The sequence below is a fragment of the Eutrema salsugineum genome, unplaced genomic scaffold (assembly GCF_000478725.1).
Source record: "Eutrema salsugineum unplaced genomic scaffold, Eutsalg1_0 scaffold_23, whole genome shotgun sequence".
Lineage (NCBI taxonomy): Eukaryota > Viridiplantae > Streptophyta > Magnoliopsida > Brassicales > Brassicaceae > Eutrema > Eutrema salsugineum.
Genome location: NW_006256805.1, coordinates 1,039,330 through 1,054,439, shown reverse-complemented (window position 1 = coordinate 1,054,439; position 15,110 = coordinate 1,039,330).

Sequence of the window (15,110 nt, the reverse complement as noted above, 5' to 3'; positions counted from 1 at the left end):
TGAATTTTCTTATGGCAAAATAAAAACTTTTGTTATTTGGTGATACCTGATGCCTGATTCCTTTTTTTGTAATCCAGATCCTAAATCAGCGATGTTTTTCTTCTCCCAGATTTAGGTGATTTTCCCTCTTAGGTGGTGGCAATGAGAGCACTTTCTGTCTTTTCCTTAATGAACCTGTCCTCTTATTAGACACAATGAGCTATAAGCTCATTTAAACTCCATTTATCCTTCTGGAAATTATAACCCACCTTAAAATGAGCAAAATGTCGAGGAAGCGATATGAGGACAAGGCACACTAGGACAACATCAGCCAAATGAATTCCAAGTGCCTTTAACTTTGATTGAAGATTAGACATTTTCAAGATGTACTCTCGTATATTTCTCGTGTCTTTGTACCTCATTGAAGAGGTCATCAAACCAGAATCAAACCAAACACTTGTTCCCGAGCTCAAAGAAGCACCAATGAATCGTTCCAAAGCAAGGAGGCTGAGGGAAGGGTTCAACTTGGCCGTAGAAGCATTACTAAGCACCATGGAGCTTGGAGATGCATTCAAAACCGGTTCACAAGAGCACAACATGCGAGACAGCCCCAAAGCACCCAAAGTAGACATAATGGAAGACTTTGCGCGTTTGAGCCTCAAAGAAGACCAGCCTCGACCCGAGCAAGGTATGCATGTTTATTTGGCAGGAAATGGAGCTCGGAACACCAAGAATCTCAAAGAGACCGCCTTGGAGCTTCAAGATACAACAATCTCAAGACATGAAGCCGATAGCGAGCAAAAGGAACATGAAGCTGGACACATGAAGATACTCGAAGAACTCACAAGACATGACGTTAGCAGGACTCAAGATGGAGAAAAAATCAAGACTAACGAGCTGCATAGACCGGAACGCGACTCAATGAACCCCACAACAAGCAAGCTCAATTTATATGATCTGTGCAGGTAACATGGAAGTATCCTAGTGGTGTCTAACACGCTAGAGAGACTCAGAGGTCCACGGAACAAATCCAGAAAAGGTTGCACGTAGTTAATTTCTTTTTCTTTTATTTTTTTTTAATTGAACTTTCTATTTTTGTGTCCAAATTAGACGCCTTGCCATTTTCTTTATTTACTTTTTATAAGTCATGTTGTTTTGAGTCTTTAATGTTGTTTTCTTTCTAACTTTCGAACCCTAGAAGGTTCAAAGCTGACAGAATATTTATAAAATTCCACACGCAGCTGTTGTACTCACCTTTTACCCGATATCAATAAAATAGCGCAGTTCTTCTTAGCTTTGCTTAGAAGTTCGTCTTTGCTTGTTCTTGTGTGTGTGATTCACCGAGAATCAAGTCCGCAGTATTTAGAGACCCTCACATCATCTCTGTGGTGCCTTCGATCCACTTCAAAACCATTCACTGATCCCTCAAGAGAGAGCGTTAAAGCCAGCTTGACAGATCTCATCTCGATTCAAGTCTTGTGGAAGCAAGCCTTGTCTTACCACTTCCATCCACTGATCCACACGAGAGAGCGTCATAGCCAGCGTGTTGATACCACCAAGCCACCGATTCCGCAATCATATAAGTCTCTCACCGAGTCTTATATCATTTTGGTATCAGAGCCAAAGGTTCCTGCCTTTGGTTTTCTATCTCTTGAAATTCTAGTTTTGTTCATGCTTGTTTAGTTCCTTTTAATTCATAAAACCAAAAACCCTAGAAAAACCTAGTTTGTTTGCTTGCGTATTCATTAATCAAAAAAAAAAAAAAGAAAAGAATCTGTTTCATTGTTAATTTAAAATTGTTTTCTTTAGTTTATTTTACAAACCAAATCCGAAAACCCTATAAAAAGTTTGTCTAGTTTGTTTGAGTATTAAGTTAGTTTATTCTAAGCGAGTATTTATTCTGTGGTACCGTGATCTTTTTGTTGTTTTTGTTGTGTACAAGGACATCTAAGAAGACCTAGTTAGCACCATGACCGATGGAGAGCCAGTTCCGAATGACGCTCTCGTTCAAATGATGACCACAATGAGGGAAGAGTTGAGGAACATGACTCAACAAATGGGTAACATTCATCAAGAACTTGGAGCAAGGATATACCGAGTTGAAGCACAATCAAGGAGAGCCCCAGTTAGATGAGCACAAGTGCCAACTGGTGATGCAAGTGATGATGACGAGATTCCAGAGTTAGGGGATGATCTTCCACCCAATCCTCTTCAACATCGACAACAGAGGAGACATGATCCTCTAAGGAGAAATCCAGCTAGGGTAGTAGACACCCGAGAGCAAACTAATGATATTAAACTACACCTCCCACTTTTTCAGGGAAATCTGATCCCAAAGCATATTTGGATTGGGAGAGACGACTAAAGCACATCTTTGAGTGCTATTACTACTCTGAACGCAAGAAGATGGCTGTTGCGGCTGCACAGCTCACTGACAATGCATTGGCGTGGTGGGACAGAAACGTGGCCGAGAGAAGAAGACAACGTTTTGGACCGGTCATAAATTGGAGTGACATGAAATTTCTTCGACGACTTATGTATATACCTGAACACTACCATAGAGACTTACAAAAGCGTTTTCGCAAGTTGTCTCAGGGAAACAGGAGTGTAGATGCGTATTTTGAGGAATTTGAGAAGCTGATGAACTCGCTGGAGTTAAAAGAATCGGAGGAAGCCTTAATGGCGCAATTCATTGACTGCTTGCAAGAGAGAATTGCAAAAAAGGTGGAGAGAGCTCAATAAAATGGATTGCACGAGTTGTTGCAACTTGCCGTGCAAGTGGAGCAGCAAATCAAGCGCAAGACATCTCTCACCAACCACAACCATACGAATCAAAGATGGAATGCCAGCAGCTCTAAACCAGTAGACAAAGGCAAAGCCGTGGAAATCGATTCAAGGTTTAAAGGCAAAAATGCCAAGGCTCCCAAGTTCAACCGAGATAAGCAAGGTAAGTCTTCTAACAATACTTCAAGAACTCGTGACATAACGTGCTTTAGATGTCAAGGCAGGGGTCATATGTCAAGGGAGTGCCCAAATCAATGAGTCATGATCATCACACCAAGTGGGGATTAAAAATCTCAAGATAAACAAGAAGACGATTCTAATGACATGGATGAGGAGGTCAAATATCCTTATACTGGTGAACTATTAGTAACTTAAAGAATTCTAAGTGTTCTTGTTCACCCCGAGGAGACAGCCCAAAGAGAAAACATTTTTCACACTAGATGCACCATCAAAAACAAGGTATGTAACCTTATCATAGATAGTGGCTCATACACTAACGTGGCTAGCAAGTATATGGTTGACAGATTAGGTCTTGAGAAGACAAAGTGATGTGTCTGCTGCGTGAGGGTTGTCAAGTTTTACTCTAAATGAAATCGATAGCCGCAAGTGCATAGCTGATCGATTGTAGTACTTAGGGATCGAATCCACAGGGAAGGAGGATCCCTAAGTAATATGTCTTTGAAAAAAATATGAAGTAAGGAAGTCTAGAACCAGACGATTTTTGTAAGGGTTTAGGTGGTGTCTTTAAAATGTAAAAACTAATCTTAACGGAAAAATACAAGAATTAAAATGACCTAATAACTAGACTTTAATGAAATCGACTAATAACGAGAAAACGGCTAGACCTAATTGCTTGTATGAAAATCTTCTGAAAGAGTAAAAATACTAGGCTAAAACTTGAATGAAAATCGATGTAAATCTATAGAAAAGAGGCAGTGGGTTTACAGGGAAACTCTCTCTGGGGGATGAAAGCTTCTAAACATTGCTAAAGAGTAAATTTTATAAGATCCTAGTTAAAACTTTTAGAACTCAAGTCACGGACGTATGAATACACCACTGTCATGATCATAGACAACTATCTCTCTCAAGCCTGACCCAGTAGGTTTCCACTCTGGCCCTGGAAGAGAAAAGATGCAATATGCTTAAGACTCGTCAATATTCACAATTCGCCCATAGGTAGGTTTCCACTCCTATGTTTGTTTTGCTCTCCCAAAATAGATCTGGCCCCGGATGAATACTTTCATAACACCAAGGACCTGGATCGAATTATAGTTCATGATGCTACTCCCATGCATTAAAAGTAAATTCAGAAGAAAAAGTTCTAGGATTCGGCTTCAATAGATAATGAAATCCTCATCGAACACGTGTATCCCCATCGACCCAACAATAAAACTACTGCGACATGATGAACGAAAGCAAAATCATAGTATTAAAAAGTAGAGTAGAAATCGAAATTGAAGAAGAAACAAAAAGGGTTCAAGAGATAGATCTTTATCTCCCTAAAACCTAAAGTATGAAAAACTTAAAAAGTATTCTAAAACAATAAGAGTATATGAGATGATTGAATATGATACGAATTAGGGTTCTTAAAACATGTATTTATAGTGCTCAAGACATTTATGGGCGTCACTTAGGGCTTCTCCAAATGAGAGAATCATTTTGGGCTTAAAATAGGCTTCGGGGTCGGACAGACCAATCTCTGCGGTCGAGGAGGACGTGGCCGCAGTGGATGGATGCTTGGCCGCGGTCGTGTGGCTTCTGACCGTGGTGAAATGGCTGTTGGCCGCAGGTGGAAATGCTTGCGGCTGGTTTACGGGACATCTCGCTCTTCACATAAATTTTGATTGAACCGTTGGATTGCCAAGCTGTAAAATGTGCTGGAAAGCTGATAGTTCCATCTTTGAGATCTCCAAATTTGAGCTGGATCAGATGGTGAGAAAGTCTTCAATTGGGGGTGAACTTCGGACGGTTTGACTCTGAGCTGAAAATCTGGTCTTCTATCCATTTTGTTATGCTTTTCCCTAAGTTTCCTGAAAAGAATCTTGGAACTACAAATACTAGAAAATCATAATAAAAACACTTGAAATCAATAAAAAACATAGAAAAAGTATTTCAAAACGATCCATAAAAGTGGTCAAAATACGGTGTTATCACAAAGCACCATCGCCCTTACAAATTACGGTGGTTAAACGATCAGACCGAGCTCAAGATCTCTGAGCAAGTATCAGTACCTTTTAGTATTGGCAAGTACCATGATCAAGTCACTTGAGACGTGGTGACAATGCAAGCAGGGAATCTCTTACTCGGCAAGCCGTGGCAGTTTGACCGAGCAACAAACCACAATGGTCATACCATCCATTACTCTTTCATGCACAAGGAGCGTAAGTATAATCTTGCACCTCTTAGCCCCACCGAGGTACATGAAATGCAAGTGCATATGAACAAAGAGGCCGAGACAAGTAAAACCAATTTTTATTTATCATCTAGTAATATTTGTAAAACCATGAGTGCCAATGGCACCATGCTACTAATGATGTTTAAAGAGTGTTTGAGCGCAGGCATAGGTAACTCTGAGATCCCACCCAAAGTGCAAACTATACTGAATAAGTTTAGAGACGTGTTTCCCGAAGCGATACCTCCAGGTTTACCACCACTTCGTGGAATAGAGCACCAAATTGACTTAGTTCCCGGATCAGCATTGCCCAATAAACCAGCTTATAGAATGAATCCCGAGGAAACTAAGGAGTTGGAGAGACAAGTACGAGACTTAATGGACAAAAGTTATATCCGTGAAAGCCTCAGTTTTTGTGCTGTGCCAGTTCTCTTAGTGCCAAAGAAAGATGGCACATTGAGAATATGTGTGGACTGCTGTGCCATTAACAACATCACTATCAAATACACTGGCACCCCATTCCACGTTTAGACGAAATGTTAGACGAGTTGAGTGGATCCACAATTTTCTCAAAGGTGGACTTAAAGAGTGGATACCACCAAGTTTGAATGCGTGAAGGAGACGAGTGAAAAACCGCGTTTAAGACCAAACAAGGTTTGTATGAATGGTTAGTTATGCCTTTTGGCTTAACTAATGCACCAAGCACCTTCATGCGCCTAATGAACCAGATTCTTCCAGCTTATATAAGTAAATTTGTAGTTGTTTATTTCGATGATATACTTATAGTAAGAACCTTGATGATCATCTTCAACACCTTGAACTAGTGCTTAAAACGCTTCGCAAGGAAGGCTTATATGCTAACCTTAAGAAGTGCACATTTTGTACTAACCGGTTTGTTTTCTTAGGCTTTGTAGTAAGTGAACAGGGATTACAAGTAGACGAGGAGAAGATCAAGGCCATACAAGAGTGGCATACACCAACTACAATCGGTCTTGTCAGGAGTTTTCATGGATTGGCCAACTTCTACAGACGATTTGTACGAGATTTTAGCATGGTGACAGCCCCCACTCACTGCGGTGATCAAGAAAAACGTGCAATTCTCATGGGTTCCAGCTCAAGATGCAGCATTTGAAGCTACGAAGAAGTGCTTAACACAAGCACCAAACTCCTGTTCTCTACAACTTTTCATCCTCAAACGGATGGACAAACTGAAGTGGTAAACCGAACATTATCTACTTTACTTAGGGTCACTCTTGGTCGAAATCTGAAAACATGGTTAGATTGTTTTCCTTTCATTTAATTCGCTTATAATCATGCTACTCACTCGGCTACTAAGATGTCTCCTTTTGAAGTTGTGTATGGTTTTAATCCATTAACGCCCTTGGATCTCTCACCCATCCCACAAGCTGAACAAGTCAACTTAGATGGTCTTAATAAAGGGGAGTTTGTGAAGAAGATACATCAGAAGGCCCAAGATAACATAGTGAAGAAAACGGAGAAATACAAAAAGAAAGCTGACAAAGGACACAAGAAGCTTGTATTCGAACCAGGAGAGTGGGTTTGGCTACACATGAGACCAGAAAGATTCCCATAACAAAGGAGCTCTAAGCTCGCACCACGCGGAGATGGACCTTTCAAAGTCTTAGAGAAAATCAACGACAATGCATACCGATTGGAACTTCCAGGTGAGTTCAATATATCACACAGTTTTAATGTTGCTGATTTGTTTCCTTATGATGCAGGTGACACGGTTTTGAGGACAAAATCTCTTGAAGAGGGAGGGAATGATGAGCTCATCGACCAGGATCAAACCAAACACTTGTTCCCGAGCTCAAAGAAGCACAAATGACTCGTTCCAAAGCAAGGAGGCTGAGGGAAGGGTTCAACTTGGCCGTAGAAGCATTACTAAGCACCACAGAGCTTGGAGATGCATTCAAAACCGGTTCACAAGAGCACAACATGCGAGACAGCCCCAAAGCACCCGACAATACATAATGGAAGACTTCGCATGTTTAAGCCTCAAAGAAGACCAGCCTCGGCCTGAGCAAGGTACGCATGTTTATTTAGCAGGAAATGGAGCTCGAAACACTAAGAATCTCGAAGAGACCGCCTTGGAGCTTCAAGATAAAACAATCTCAAGACATGAAGCCGATAGCGAGCAAATGGAACAAGAAGGACATGAAGTTGGACACGTGAAGATACTCGAAGAACTCACAAGACATGACGTTATCCTAGTGGTGTCTAATACGCTAGAGAGCCTCATAGGTCCACGAAACAAGTCCAGAAAAGGTTGCACGTAGTTAGTTTCATTTCTTTTATTTTTAAGTGAACTTTCCATTTTTGTGTCCAAATGAGACGCCTTGCCATTTTCTTTATTTACTTTTTACAAGTCCTGTTGTTTTGAGTCCTTAATGTCATTTTGTTTCTAAGTGTCGAACCCTAAAAGGTTCAAAGCTGACGGACTATTTATAAAGTCCCACACATAGCTGTTGTACTCGCTTTTTACCCGATATCAATAAAATAAAGCAGTTCTTCTTAGCTTTGCTTAAGAGTTCGTCTTTGCTTGTTCTTGTGTGTTTTATTCACCGAGAATCAAGTCTACAGTATCAGAGACCCTCACATCATCTCTGTGGTGCCTTTTGATCCACTTCAAAACCATTCACCGATCCCTCAAGAGAGAGTGTTAATGCCAGCTTGACAGATCCCATCTCGATTCAAGTCTTGTGGAAGCAAGCCTTGTCTTACCACTTCCATCCACTCATCCACACGAGAGAGCGTCATAGCCAACGTGTTGATCCTACCAAGCCACCGATTCTGCAATAATATAAGTCTCTCATTGAGTCTTATATCACTCATAGAGACAAGTTTCGTCAAAAGAGTGATTGTTTCAGCTTTATCATTCTTGGCAAAACTTTTATCCAAGAAATCGAGATATTCCTTAGCCAAAATCACCTCATCAGACACAGAGCCCCTAAAGATTGAAGGAATCAACTGCTTGATCAACATAAGGCACGTACGATTCAAGGTTTCCACAAGTATACTGCAGTCTTGATCAGTACTTGAATCCTTTATCGTGGGACAATCCTCCCTTAATTCAAGATCATTGCCCATTAACGCAAGGGCTATCGTCAAGCTATCTTTCCACTCCGAAAAGTTAGACCCATTCAGCATTAGAACTGAACTCAGGTTAAGGGAGATACTAGATGCAGTCTGTATGACTGAAAAATTAAGGAAAACTTATGTTATACTTACACAACAACTTAATCGAATGCTGAACTTTTAAATTTTCCTAACAAGTCATCAGCGCAACATCATTCCCTTAGACTTTGGACATCAGTTATGACTCGCAATAGATGGCTCAATGCAATTACAAACAAATGACAATAGAACTTTCCTACAAAGGGTTATCCTTTGGGCTTAGCATCGTAGACATGGCACCTAATAATCATCATCTATACCGTGAGTGCCCCATAAATTTAATACTGCCAAATAATGAGTATCCTTTGGTCTTATCGCAATCTGCATGCACTAAATTTATGACCTCTTATTGATTCAACATTCATTGAATAATTATCTCAAGAGAGCCCACTTTGGTAGAATGTTAAGATAATTCACAACTTGAAGCAGTAGAGAACATTCGATAATCAATTTTTCTTAATTAAACCTTATTCACAAAATTGATTTGTGACTACCTAACCATTGTCATTATATCTTAATCAACACAAAAGTTGTATTTCTAATCACATATTTTTTAAATATTTTTCAGCATCAGAAGTAGCCACCTTAAACTTTGCAAAATTTAAACCGAAATATAAACTAGCATAGATAGTTTAAGCGTTGGGAAAATACTATTAAAATATGAACTAGTCAGGAATCAAACCCACCATCTTGCTATTTTAATTTTATTTTCAAAAACTCACATTGGGTTTATAAATAAAACATATACAACTAAATAGCCAAATAAATAATTAATTAATTAAATTTTTTTTAATTAATTACCAAAAGGCCATTGTCTTCAACCTTTAGCTAAAAGATCATTTTTACATGAAAACAAGGTTTCTTGAGATTTTAAATCCGAAATAATGTTTCATAAACCTTGTGATTCATGATAAACCAAACCTTAAGATTTTAAATCACAAATCTCATGCATGCTTTTTTATTTTTAAATAAATAAAAAAACTCAAAAGCTTTGAATCTAAAAATTTGATGTAAACTAACTAAAACACTAAATTATAAAAACAAAACATGCAAATATACCACATAGTAGGTGGCTCTGATACCACTTGTTGGAAACTTGATAGGAATTTAAATCTTATGATTCCTTTAGCCCAAGATTTACTATGTGAATATACTTGCATAAAACTTTAAGAAGTTAGAGTAACTTACTTGAACTCATCTTACAAGAAGATGATTGGTAGATGATCTTCTAGCTCTATGTATCCAAATTATTCTTTGACCAAGAGATGAATGCTTGTGTAGAGAATATAGAGAATTATGCCTTAAGAGAGAGTGTGACATTTTTCTTGTGTATTTCTTGATCATTTTAAATGGAGCTAAAGGCACCTATTTATAGAAGAGAAGAAAACCAAACTTGCACATAAATGTTTTTTTATAACTTTGTTTCCAAGTTTTCCTTTAGCTTGGAGACAAAGCTCCCCAGCTAATTTCCTCTCCATTCCCCACACGGGTAAACACATGCCTTGTTTTCCTTCACATAGCTCACAATAGCTTACTCACCATGTTTTATCACACTTCTATCCACCTTATATGCTTTATCACTTCATGGTATATACTTTTAAACATACATGAGCTAGGGACTATAACCAAATCCAAAAACAGTCACTTAACCGGTTCCGTATTTTGTCAGTTGATTCAGCTCATCACAGAATACAAATGACATCTAATTGATCTATATGCATATAACTTCCATGTTCATAATTTATAATCTAATACCAAAGTCCAATCATTTAACCAACCGATCACATTCGATAGACTAAACCAAAATGACAATTCTTAATCCATAAATTCCACATTTAGTACACATATCTCCAACACATTCTCCTCTCGAGCATTATATGTCTGATGATTTGTCTCATCTGGTCATTGAGCCTTTCTCGCAGAAATTCTCCTAGGAGTTGAACCTTAGAGTTATAAAGAGACATTCAAGATAAACTCTGGCACAGTGCCATATCTTTTGTAGTTGATGCTTTGAAATTAATAAAAACTTGACTATAGCTGAAATTCTTCCAAAAAAGAAGCTTTTGGCAACAAATGGGTACTAAATATTATGTACAATATGGATGAATCTATCGAACGATAAAAGCATGATTAGTTGATTCTGAAAATATATCATTAGATTTGAGGTGAAGTTTTGACAAGACCTTTGCCTTAGTTTTTGAACTATTCACCGTTCCTAAATTGGAAATACATTAGATGGAGCTGCAAAATGCCTTTTTCATGGTGATTCTGACGAAGTATACATATGAAAGTTTCCTTAGGGTTTTTGTTTTTAATCTTTAACAAAGTTTGTCGTTTACAACTAAAATTGCAACTACATTAACGACGTTTGGAATTACTCACTCATATGCTGATTATTCACTCTTTACTCTTACAGGAGGTGATATTAAGCTGCATGTTCTGGACTATCTTGATGATTTTTTTTATTTATTTGTGGTAATGATATTCATAAGCTGAATAATTTCAAAGATTATTTGAGACATTGTATTTTAATGAACGATTTTGCTGAGATGAAATACTTTCTTTGTTTGGAGGTGGCCGGAAAAATGATGATATTTTCTTATCTCACTGGAAAGAAGCATTGTATATTATTGCCAAGGGGAGTATTCTTGAATCCAAACCCATGTATACTCACATGGAGCAAAAATATTTTGGCTTGTTTGGAGGCAAGTCCTCTTCTTTCGAATCCTGCATAGCATTCCAGACTTGTTGGCTGCCTTATCTATCTTGTTATCACACAACAAGTTCTACTAGATTCTAACCCGCCCATTGGTGGGTGGGCGTGATTTTTGTTGTTTTAATATTTAAAAAAAAATTTGGGTGTTGAAAATAATGTTTAATTAAATATATAGAGTTTTATGTTATGGACGAAATTATATGTGGAGTTGAAACATCGATGAGTCTGAATTTTATTATGTGGAGATATAAATTTATTATGTGGATATATAAATCTCAAATGGCCGGTCCAATATGGATGGGTAGATGTGAAACAGTCCAATAGTCTAAATTTGTGTTCATACAAATATTCTTATACAATATTAAATATTGGAACAAAATAAGCAACAAAGGTATATATTTTTTTTCTTAAATAAGACTTCAGGATTTAAAAAATCAAAACCATAGAATGACTGATGATGTTAAATTATATAAGAGAAAAAAATATTTTTTTTACAAAGGGATCTTAACCATGTTGGGCCGTCCCAGTTTATGATGATCTCTATTGTTTTTGCATTTCATGGTTTTCATTATATAATATAGAGTACATATAAATTGATTCTACTTATGTATCTGATATGCGCCGCCCATTCTAATTTGAATGGTTTTCATTTCCATACTACACTCTAATATTTTAATTTTGATGTTTTGCATATTACCACCTCAAATTTCAGGTTTGACTATGCAAATCATTAAAACATTTTTTAGTTAGTGCTATAAGCCTTCCGTTAAAAGCCTAAAGTTATCCTCATATTCCAAATTAATTATTATATGTAGTCAAAATGCATAAATTATACTTCAAAACAGATTATTACTTTTTTTTTTTTGTCAACAGCCTCTTTTTCTAAACCGTAGTTGTTAACCAAACCGGTGGAGATGAATTCATATAAATCATATTCCCTGGGTAGACTCTAGCGCTGTGAGCTAATGCGTCTGCCTTGGTGTTCTTCGCTCGTGGTATGTGGATCAGTTTGAAGTAAAGGAACTTCTCTCTGTATTTCTGGATTTCCCCCAATTGTAGTGCAAATGCTGGCCATTCCGTTGGTGCCGACACCATCTTCACCAGATCAGAACAGTCTGTTGCAAAAAAAACTTCTCTTCGCTGATTTTCAATCATGCACAGCATTGCCCATAATAGTGCCTCTACTTCTGCATGTAAAGGAGATAAGCTTCGTCGTAAATTATGTGCCCCCATTATGGTCTCGTTGGATTCCTCTCTCCTATAATACCATCCTATACCTGAGGTTTTATCCGTCTCTTTCCAAGAACCATCCACCGAACACCATCCATTATTATTAAAGGAGGTCGGGTGCGATGGCAATTGAGGATGTTGTGTTTCCATTTCAGTTACCGAGTTTTTTGCCTCAATCCATAAAAGGCTTTCCGTTTCCGCTAGTTTAAGCGTTAATCGTGGATCTTTGTCTATGTTTGAGAATAGTTTGTCATTTCTTGCTTTCCAAATGTACCATACTATCCATGGATATGATCCATTAGAAGTTTCTGTTGGTGTACGCCAAAACAAATAATCCAAATTTGCATAAATAGATCTTCCTGGGAAAACTCCCGTAGGTGTTGGGATCTGTGACAAAGCCCACGTCTGCATTGCGGGTGGACATTCAAATAAAACATGATTGATCGTTTCCTCCTCTGCCCCACATCTATTGCATTGCGCATCACATTTGATTCCTCTGTTGTTCATGTTTTTGGCAACAGCCAGACAACCTGACAGTACTTGCCATAGAAAATGGCGTAATTTAGGGGGACACCTCAGTTTCCATAGTTTTACTAATAGGGGCTCGAAAGTAGGTCCATATAGATTTTGTGTTTCTGCTTCCGGGTTTTGATGTTAAATTTGGTATCCAGATTTGACCGTGTATTTGCCTGATTTTGTGAAGTGCCAACTCAGTACATCCGGCCGAAAAGAAGCGCTGATGGGCATCCCTTGTATTATTTCCACATCTTTTGGATCTATAATAGCATTGAGGAGCCCCATATTCCAAGTACTAGTCTGCGGATCTATGAGGTGATTAACCATGAGATTTGGGTAATAATTGTAACCCTTACATATTGCTGATCTCGGGCGAGAAGATGGTATCCAGGGATCTTTCCAAACCGAAGTGGAACATCCAGAACCAACTCTTTTGATTAGCCCTTTGTTAACCAGAGATCGAGCTGAGATAATACTTCGCCATCCGTAAGATGGGGAATATGACTTTATGTTGTCCATTGGACCTGCATTCCGATAATATCGTCCTTTGAGTACTCTCGCAAATAGCGTATCTGGCTTTTCTATTAATCGCCATAACTGTTTTGCCAACAGTGCCGTATTAAAATTCTCTAGCGACCTGAAGCCCATGCCCCCCACCGATTTGTGTCGACACATCTTTGGCCATGCTAGCCAGTGCATTCCTTTTCCTTGACCTTTCGTGTTCCACAAAAATCTTGCCGTGATGCTAGTTAACTTTGTGGTAATTGATTTTGGTAAGCGAAAACAAGACATGACAAATGTTGGCATAGCGGAAGCCACCGATTTTATTAGTACTTCCTTTCCCCCTTTTGATAAAAAGTTGGATGTCCATCCGTTTACACGGTCCTGTTGTCTGTCAGCTAGAAACTGGAAAATCTTGCTTTTTGTTCCCCCAAGGTTTTCCGGTAATCCTAAATATGAACCCATTCCCCCCATGTTGTGAATTCCTAAAATTTGTTTCATCTCATTTTTCACTATGTCTGAGACCTTATGCCCGAATTGTATTGACGACTTGTCAAAATTTATTTGTTGACCCGAAACGTTCTCATATTGGCGGAGCACCTGCAGTATCTGCTGACATTCCTCTTTGTTTGCTTTACAAAAGAAAAGGCTGTCATCCGCAAATAACAAGTGTGAGATCGAAGGGCTTGATCGGGCTACTTTCAATCCGGTCAGCTTTCTGTCTTGTTCTGCCTCCTTTATATTAGATATCAGGACTTCCGTACAAAAAATGAATAAGTATGGGGACAAGGGATCCCCTTGTCGGACTCCCCGATGTGGAATTATCCTTCCTTTAGGTTGCCCATTCAAAAGAACTTTATATTGTACTGACTTTATACACCACATCATCCAGGTAATCCATCTTTCCGCAAATCCCATTTTTCTCAAGAGATGTTCTATGAGATCCCATTTGATCCCGTCATAGGCTTTGCTCATGTCCATTTTAATTGCCATGAATTTACCTTGGCAGGACTTATTTGTGCGGAGCCCATGGAACATTTCCTGTGCAATCAGAATGTTATCCGAGATCAAACGTCCTGCGACAAAAGCCGATTGTGTTTCTGAAATAATATCGGGTAATAGTATCTTTAACCGTTGACACAATACTTTAGAAATTATTTATATCCAACATTGCATAGACTTATTGGTCGCAGTTCCGTCATTCGAGTTGGCCTGTCCTTTTTAGGAATTAAACATATGTTAGTCATATTTAGTTGTTGATCGAAGATCCCTGTTTCCAAGAAGCCATTTACTAACCCAAGTAAATCCGTTTTAATTATCTGCCATGATTTTTGAAAAAATAAGGCTGTCATTCCGTCAGGCCCTGGAGCCTTTTCCGGGTTCATCATAAACAGATTATTACTTATATTATCAAATCAATAGATAACTAAAAAGAGTATAAACATTATTATAAAACTCTTAACATCGTTCGAAAAAAAACACCAAATTTATACAAAAAATGTTATTACTAAGCAAACATTGCTCAAAAATCCCATCTCCGATCGATACCTAATATATAAATGTGAATACAACTTAAGTAGTATTATAACACATCATAGAAAATGATGATATATATATATATATATCAATATTAACTTACTTCTTCATGAATTCAATGGCTTCTTGTATTTGTGGGTCTATTAAAAACTGTGGACAACCCCTAACAGAATGAACACACATCTGCCCAGCATCGTGATATACATTAAAAACTGTTTATTAGCAATCTAACTTACGTATATGTTGTATACATACTAT